Source organism: Colletes latitarsis, chromosome 14, assembly GCF_051014445.1.
Source record: "Colletes latitarsis isolate SP2378_abdomen chromosome 14, iyColLati1, whole genome shotgun sequence".
In the NCBI taxonomy this organism is placed as follows: Eukaryota; Metazoa; Arthropoda; class Insecta; order Hymenoptera; family Colletidae; genus Colletes; species Colletes latitarsis.
The window spans coordinates 12,029,650-12,038,128 of NC_135147.1; positions in this window are offsets into that span (position 1 = coordinate 12,029,650).

Sequence of the window (8,479 nt, forward strand, 5' to 3'; positions counted from 1 at the left end):
GTCAATTAAACCTGGTTTCGATCAATATTTTAGAGGATAACACCGGTTAGGTCTGGGTTAGGACTGGGTTATGCCCGCATCTGGCTCATGATTTTGCCTTCTTCGCATACTCGTTGGCCAGATCTTGGGTTTTTTCGGGTTTGAATCACGTAGTAATGTGGTACCACACTGAAACAGTCAATTAAACCTGGTTTCGATCAATATTTTAGAGGATAACACCGGTTAGGTCTGGGATAGGTATGGGTTATGTCCGCATCTGGCTCATGATTTTGCTTTCTTCGCATACTTGTTGGCCAGATCCTGGGTTTTTTCGGGTTTGAATCACGTAGTAATGTGGTAGCAGACCGAAACAGTCAATTAAACCTGGTTTCGATCCACATATTAGAGGATAACACCGGTTAGGTCTGGGTTATGTCTGGGTTATGCCCGCATCTCGCTCATGATTCTGCCTTCATCGCATTCTCGTTCGCCAGAACCTGGGTTTTTTCGGGTTTCAATCACGTAGTAATGTGGTACCACACAGTAACAGTCAATTAAACCTGGATTCGATCCACATTGTATAGGATAACACCGGTTAGGTCTGGGATAGGTATGGGTTATGTCCACATCTGCCTCATGATTTTGCCTTCTTCGCATGCTTGTTGGCCAGATCCTGGGGTTTTTCGGGTTTGAATCACGTAGTAATGTGGTACCACACTGAAACAGACAATTAAACCTGGTTTCGATCCACATTTTAGAGGATAACACCGGTTAGGTCTGGGTTAGGACTGGGTTATGCCCGCATCTGGCTCATGATTTTGCCTTCTTCGCATACTTGTTGGCCAGTTCCTGGGTTTTTTCGGGTTTGAATCACGTAGTAAAGTGGTACCACACTGAAACAGACAATTAAACCTGGTTTCGATCAATATTTTAGAGGATAACACCGGTTAGGTCTGGGTTTGGTCTGGGTTATGCCCGCATCTCGCTCATGATTCTGCCTTCATCGCATTCCTGTTCGCCAGAACCTGGGTTTTTTCGGGTTTGAAACACGTAGTAATGTGGTACCACACTGAAACAGTCAATTAAACCTGGTTTCGATTAATATTTTAGAGGATAACACCGGTTTGGTCTGGGTTAGGACTGGGTTATGCCCGCATCTGACACATGATTTTGCCTTCTTCGCATGCTTGTTGGCCAGATCCTGGGTTTTTTTTCTGGTTTGAATCACGTAGTAATGTGGTACCACACTGAAACAGTCAATTAATCGAGGTTTCGATCAATATTTTAGAGGATAACACCGGTTAGGTCTGGGTTATGCCCGCCTCTGGTTCTTGATTTTGACTTTTCCGCATACTTGTTGGCCAGAGCCTTGGTTTTCCCTGGTTTGAATCACGTAGTAATGTGATATTGCACTGAAACAGTCAATTAAACCTGGTTTCGATCAATATTTTAGAGGATAACACCGGTTAGGTCTGGGTTAGGACTGGGTTATGCCCGCACATCGCTCATGATTCTGCCTTCATCGCATTCTTGTTCGCCAGAACCTGGGTTTTTTCGGGTTTGAATCACGTAGTAATGTGGCACCACTCTGAAACAGTCAATTAAACCTGGTTTCGATCCACATTTTAGAAGATAACACCGGTTAGGTCTGGGTTAGATCTGGGTTATGCCCGCATCTCGCTCATGATTCTGCCTTCATCGCATTCTTGTTCGTCAGAACCTGGGTTTTTTCGGGTTTGAATCACGTAGTAATGTGGTACCACACAGTAACAGTCAATTAAACCTGGATTCGATCCACATTTTATAGGATAACACCGGTTAGGTCTGGGATAGGTATGGGTTATGTCCGCATCTGGCTCATGATTTTGCTTTCTTCGCATACTTGTTGGCCAGATCCTGGGTTTTTTCGGGTTTGAATCACGTAGTAATGTGGTACCAGACTGAAACAGTCAATTAAACCTGGTTTCGATCCACATATTAGAGGATAACACCGGTTAGGTCTGGGTTATGTCTGGGTTATGCCCGCATCTCGCTCATGATTCTGCCTTCATCGCATTCTCGTTCGCCAGAACCTGGGTTTTTTCGGGTTTCAATCACGTAGTAATGTGGTACCACACAGTAACAGTCAATTAAACCTGGATTCGATCCACATTTTATAGGATAACACCGGTTAGGTCTGGGATAGGTATGGGTTATGTCCACATCTGGCTCATGATTTTGCCTTCTTCGCATGCTTGTTGGCCAGATCCTGGGGTTTTTCGGGTTTGAATCACGTAGTAATGTGGTACCACACTGAAACAGACAATTAAACCTAGTTTCGATCCACATTTTAGAGGATAACACCGGTTAGGTCTGGGTTATGTCTGGGTTATGCCCGCATCTCGCTCATGATTCTGCCTTCATCGCATTCTCGTTCGCCAGAACCTGGGTTTTTTCGGGTTTCAATCACGTAGTAATGTGGTACCACACAGTAACAGTCAATTAAACCTGGATTCGATCCACATTGTATAGGATAACACCGGTTAGGTCTGGGATAGGTATGGGTTATGTCCACATCTGGCTCATGATTTTGCCTTCTTCGCATGCTTGTTGGCCAGATCCTGGGGTTTTTCGGGTTTGAATCACGTAGTAATGTGGTACCACACTGAAACAGACAATTAAACCTGGTTTCGATCCACATTTTAGAGGATAACACCGGTTAGGTCTGGGTTAGGACTGGGTTATGCCCGCATCTGGCTCATGATTTTGCCTTCTTCGCATACTTGTTGGCCAGATCCTGGGTTTTTTCGGGTTTGAATCACGTAGTAAAGTGGTACCACACTGAAACAGACAATTAAACCTGGTTTCGATCAATATTTTAGAGGATAACACCGGTTAGGTCTGGGTTTGGTCTGGGTTATGCCCGCATCTCGCTCATGATTCTGCCTTCATCGCATTCTTGTTCGCCAGAACCTGGGTTTTTTCGGGTTTGAATCACGTAGTAATGTGGTACCACACTGAAACAGTCAATTAAACCTGGTTTCGATTAATATTTTAGAGGATAACACCGGTTAGGTCTGGGTTAGGACTGGGTTATGCCCGCATCTGACACATGATTTTGGCTTCTTCGCATGCTTGTTGGCCAGATCCTGGGTTTTTTTTCTGGTTTGAATCACGTAGTAATGTGGTACCACACTGAAACAGACAATTAATCGAGGTTTCGATCAATATTTTAGAGGATAACACCGGTTAGGTCTGGGTTATGCCCGCCTCTGGTTCTTGATTTTGACTTTTCCGCATACTTGTTGGCCAGATCCTTGGTTTTCCCTGGTTTGAATCACGTAGTAATGTGATACCGCACTGAAACAGTCAATTAAACCTGGTTTCGATCAATATTTTAGAGGATAACACCGGCTAGGTCTGGGTTAGGACTGGGTTATGCCCGCATCTGACACATGATTTTGCCTTCTTCGCATTCTTGTTGACCAGATCCTGGGTTTTTTCGGGTTTGAATCACGTAGTAATGTGGTACCACACAGTAACAGTCAATTAAACCTGGATTCGATCCACATTTTATAGGATAACACCGGTTAGGTCTGGGATAGGTATGGGTTATGTCCGCATCTGGCTCATGATTTTGCTTTCTTCGCATACTTGTTGGCCAGATCCTGGGTTTTTTCGGGTTTGAATCACGTAGTAATGTGGTACCAGACTGAAACAGTCAATTAAACCTGGTTTCGATCCACATATTAGAGGATAACACTGGTTAGGTCTGGGTTATGTCTGGGTTATGCCCGCATCTCGCTCATGATTCTGCCTTCATCGCATTCTCGTTCGCCAGAACCTGGGTTTTTTCGGGTTTCAATCACGTAGTAATGTGATACCACACAGTAACAGTCAATTAAACCTGGATTCGATCCACATTTTATAGGATAACACCGGTTAGGTCTGGGTTAGGTCTGGGTTATGCCCGCATCTGGCTCATGATTTTGCCTTCTTCGTATACTTGTTGGCCAGATCCTGGGTTTTTTCGGGTTTGAAACACGTAGTAATGTGGTACCACACTGAAACACAATTAAACCTGGTTTCGATCCACATTTTATAGGATAACACCGGTTAGGTCTGGGTTATGCCCGCATCTGGCTCTTGATTTTGACTTTTCCGCATACTTGTTGGTCAGATCCTTGGTTTTCCCCGGTTTGAATCACGTAGTAATGTGATACAGCACTGAAACAGTCAATTAAACCTGGTTTCGATCAATATTTTAGAGGATAACACCGGTTAGGTCTGGGTTAGGACTGGGTTATGCCCGCATCTGGCTCATGATTTTGCCTTCTTCGCATACTTGTTGGCCAGATCTTGGGTTTTTTCGGGTTTGAATCACGTAGTAATGTGGTACCACACTGAAACAGTCAATTAAACCTGGTTTCGATCAATATTTTAGAGGATAACACCGGTTAGGTCTTGGATAGGTATGGGTTATGTCCGCATCTGGCTCATGATTTTGCTTTCTTCGCATACTTGTTGGCCAGATCCTGGGTTTTTTCGGGTTTGAATCACGTAGTAATGTGGTAGCAGACCGAAACAGTCAATTAAACCTGGTTTCGATCCACATATTAGAGGATAACACCGGTTAGGTCTGGGTTATGTCTGGGTTATGCCCGCATCTCGCTCATGATTCTGCCTTCATCGCATTCTCGTTCGCCAGAACCTGGGTTTTTTCGGGTTTCAATCACGTAGTAATGTGGTACCACACAGTAACAGTCAATTAAACCTGGATTCGATCCACATTGTATAGGATAACACCGGTTAGGTCTGGGATAGGTATGGGTTATGTCCACATCTGCCTCATGATTTTGCCTTCTTCGCATGCTTGTTGGCCAGATCCTGGGGTTTTTCGGGTTTGAATCACGTAGTAATGTGGTACCACACTGAAACAGACAATTAAACCTGGTTTCGATCCACATTTTAGAGGATAACACCGGTTAGGTCTGGGTTAGGACTGGGTTATGCCCGCATCTGGCTCATGATTTTGCCTTCTTCGCATACTTGTTGGCCAGTTCCTGGGTTTTTTCGGGTTTGAATCACGTAGTAAAGTGGTACCACACTGAAACAGACAATTAAACCTGGTTTCGATCAATATTTTAGAGGATAACACCGGTTAGGTCTGGGTTTGGTCTGGGTTATGCCCGCATCTCGCTCATGATTCTGCCTTCATCGCATTCCTGTTCGCCAGAACCTGGGTTTTTTCGGGTTTGAATCACGTAGTAATGTGGTACCACACTGAAACAGTCAATTAAACCTGGTTTCGATTAATATTTTAGAGGATAACACCGGTTTGGTCTGGGTTAGGACTGGGTTATGCCCGCATCTGACACATGATTTTGCCTTCTTCGCATGCTTGTTGGCCAGATCCTGGGTTTTTTTTCTGGTTTGAATCACGTAGTAATGTGGTACCACACTGAAACAGTCAATTAATCGAGGTTTCGATCAATATTTTAGAGGATAACACCGGTTAGGTCTGGGTTATGCCCGCCTCTGGTTCTTGATTTTGACTTTTCCGCATACTTGTTGGCCAGATCCTTGGTTTTCCCTGGTTTGAATCACGTAGTAATGTGATATTGCACTGAAACAGTCAATTAAACCTGGTTTCGATCAATATTTTAGAGGATAACACCGGTTAGGTCTGGGTTAGGACTGGGTTATGCCCGCACATCGCTCATGATTCTGCCTTCATCGCATTCTTGTTCGCCAGAACCTGGGTTTTTTCGGGTTTGAATCACGTAGTAATGTGGCACCACTCTGAAACAGTCAATTAAACCTGGTTTCGATCCACATTTTAGAAGATAACACCGGTTAGGTCTGGGTTAGATCTGGGTTATGCCCGCATCTCGCTCATGATTCAGCCTTCATCGCATTCTTGTTCGTCAGAACCTGGGTTTTTTCGGGTTTGAATCACGTAGTAATGTGGTACCACACAGTAACAGTCAATTAAACCTGGATTCGATCCACATTTTATAGGATAACACCGGTTAGGTCTGGGATAGGTATGGGTTATGTCCGCATCTGGCTCATGATTTTGCTTTCTTCGCATACTTGTTGGCCAGATCCTGGGTTTTTTCGGGTTTGAATCACGTAGTAATGTGGTACCAGACTGAAACAGTCAATTAAACCTAGTTTCGATCCACATTTTAGAGGATAACACCGGTTAGGTCTGGGTTATGTCTGGGTTATGCCCGCATCTCGCTCATGATTCTGCCTTCATCGCATTCTCGTTCGCCAGAACCTGGGTTTTTTCGGGTTTCAATCACGTAGTAATGTGGTACCACACAGTAACAGTCAATTAAACCTGGATTCGATCCACATTTTATAGGATAACACCGGTTAGGTCTGGGATAGGTATGGGTTATGTCCACATCTGGCTCATGATTTTGCCTTCTTCGCATGCTTGTTGGCCAGATCCTGGGGTTTTTCGGGTTTGAATCACGTAGTAATGTGGTACCACACTGAAACAGACAATTAAACCTAGTTTCGATCCACATTTTAGAGGATAACACCGGTTAGGTCTGGGTTATGTCTGGGTTATGCCCGCATCTCGCTCATGATTCTGCCTTCATCGCATTCTCGTTCGCCAGAACCTGGGTTTTTTCGGGTTTCAATCACGTAGTAATGTGGTACCACACAGTAACAGTCAATTAAACCTGGATTCGATCCACATTGTATAGGATAACACCGGTTAGGTCTGGGATAGGTATGGGTTATGTCCACATCTGGCTCATGATTTTGCCTTCTTCGCATGCTTGTTGGCCAGATCCTGGGGTTTTTCGGGTTTGAATCACGTAGTAATGTGGTACCACACTGAAACAGACAATTAAACCTGGTTTCGATCCACATTTTAGAGGATAACACCGGTTAGGTCTGGGTTAGGACTGGGTTATGCCCGCATCTGGCTCATGATTTTGCCTTCTTCGCATACTTGTTGGCCAGATCCTGGGTTTTTTCGGGTTTGAATCACGTAGTAAAGTGGTACCACACTGAAACAGACAATTAAACCTGGTTTCGATCAATATTTTAGAGGATAACACCGGTTAGGTCTGGGTTTGGTCTGGGTTATGCCCGCATCTCGCTCATGATTCTGCCTTCATCGCATTCTTGTTCGCCAGAACCTGGGTTTTTTCGGGTTTGAATCACGTAGTAATGTGGTACCACACTGAAACAGTCAATTAAACCTGGTTTCGATTAATATTTTAGAGGATAACACCGGTTAGGTCTGGGTTAGGACTGGGTTATGCCCGCATCTGACACATGATTTTGGCTTCTTCGCATGCTTGTTGGCCAGATCCTGGGTTTTTTTTCTGGTTTGAATCACGTAGTAATGTGGTACCACACTGAAACAGACAATTAATCGAGGTTTCGATCAATATTTTAGAGGATAACACCGGTTAGGTCTGGGTTATGCCCGCCTCTGGTTCTTGATTTTGACTTTTCCGCATACTTGTTGGCCAGATCCTTGGTTTTCCCTGGTTTGAATCACGTAGTAATGTGATACCGCACTGAAACAGTCAATTAAACCTGGTTTCGATCAATATTTTAGAGGATAACACCGGCTAGGTCTGGGTTAGGCCTGGGTTATGCCCGCATCTGACACATGATTTTGCCTTCTTCGCATTCTTGTTGGCCAGATCCTGGGTTTTTTCGGGTTTGAATCACGTAGTAATGTGGTACCACACAGTAACAGTCAATTAAACCTGGATTCGATCCACATTTTATAGGATAACACCGGTTAGGTCTGGGATAGGTATGGGTTATGTCCGCATCTGGCTCATGATTTTGCTTTCTTCGCATACTTGTTGGCCAGATCCTGGGTTTTTTTCTGGTTTGAATCACGTAGTAATGTGGTACCACACTGAAACAGACAATTAAACGAGGTTTCGATCAATATTTTAGAGGATAACACCGGTTAGGTCTGGGTTATGCCCGCATCTGGCTCTTGATTTTGACTTTTCCGAATACTTGTTGGCCAGATCCTTGGTTTTCCCTGGTTTGATTCACGTAGTAATGTGATACCGCACTGAAACAGTCAATTAAACCTGGTTTCGATCAATATTTTAGAGGATAACACCGGTTAGGTCTGGGTTAGGTCTGGGTTATGCCCGCATCTGACACATGATTTTGCCTTCTTCGCATGCTTGTTGGCCAGATCCTGGGTTTTTTTTCTGGTTTGAATCACGTAGTAATGTGGTAGCACACTGAAACAGACAATTAGACGAGGTTTCGATCAATATTTTAGAGGATTACACCGGTTAGGTCTGGGTTATGCCCGCATCTGGCTCTTGATTTTGACTTTTCCGCATACTTGTGGGCCAGATCCTTGTTTTTCCCTGGTTTGAATCACGTAGTAATGTGATACCGCACTGAAACAGTCAATTAAACCTGGCTTCGATCAATATTTTAGAGGATAACACCGGTTAGGTCTGGGTTAGGACTGGGTTATGCCCGCATCTGGCTCATGATTTTGCCT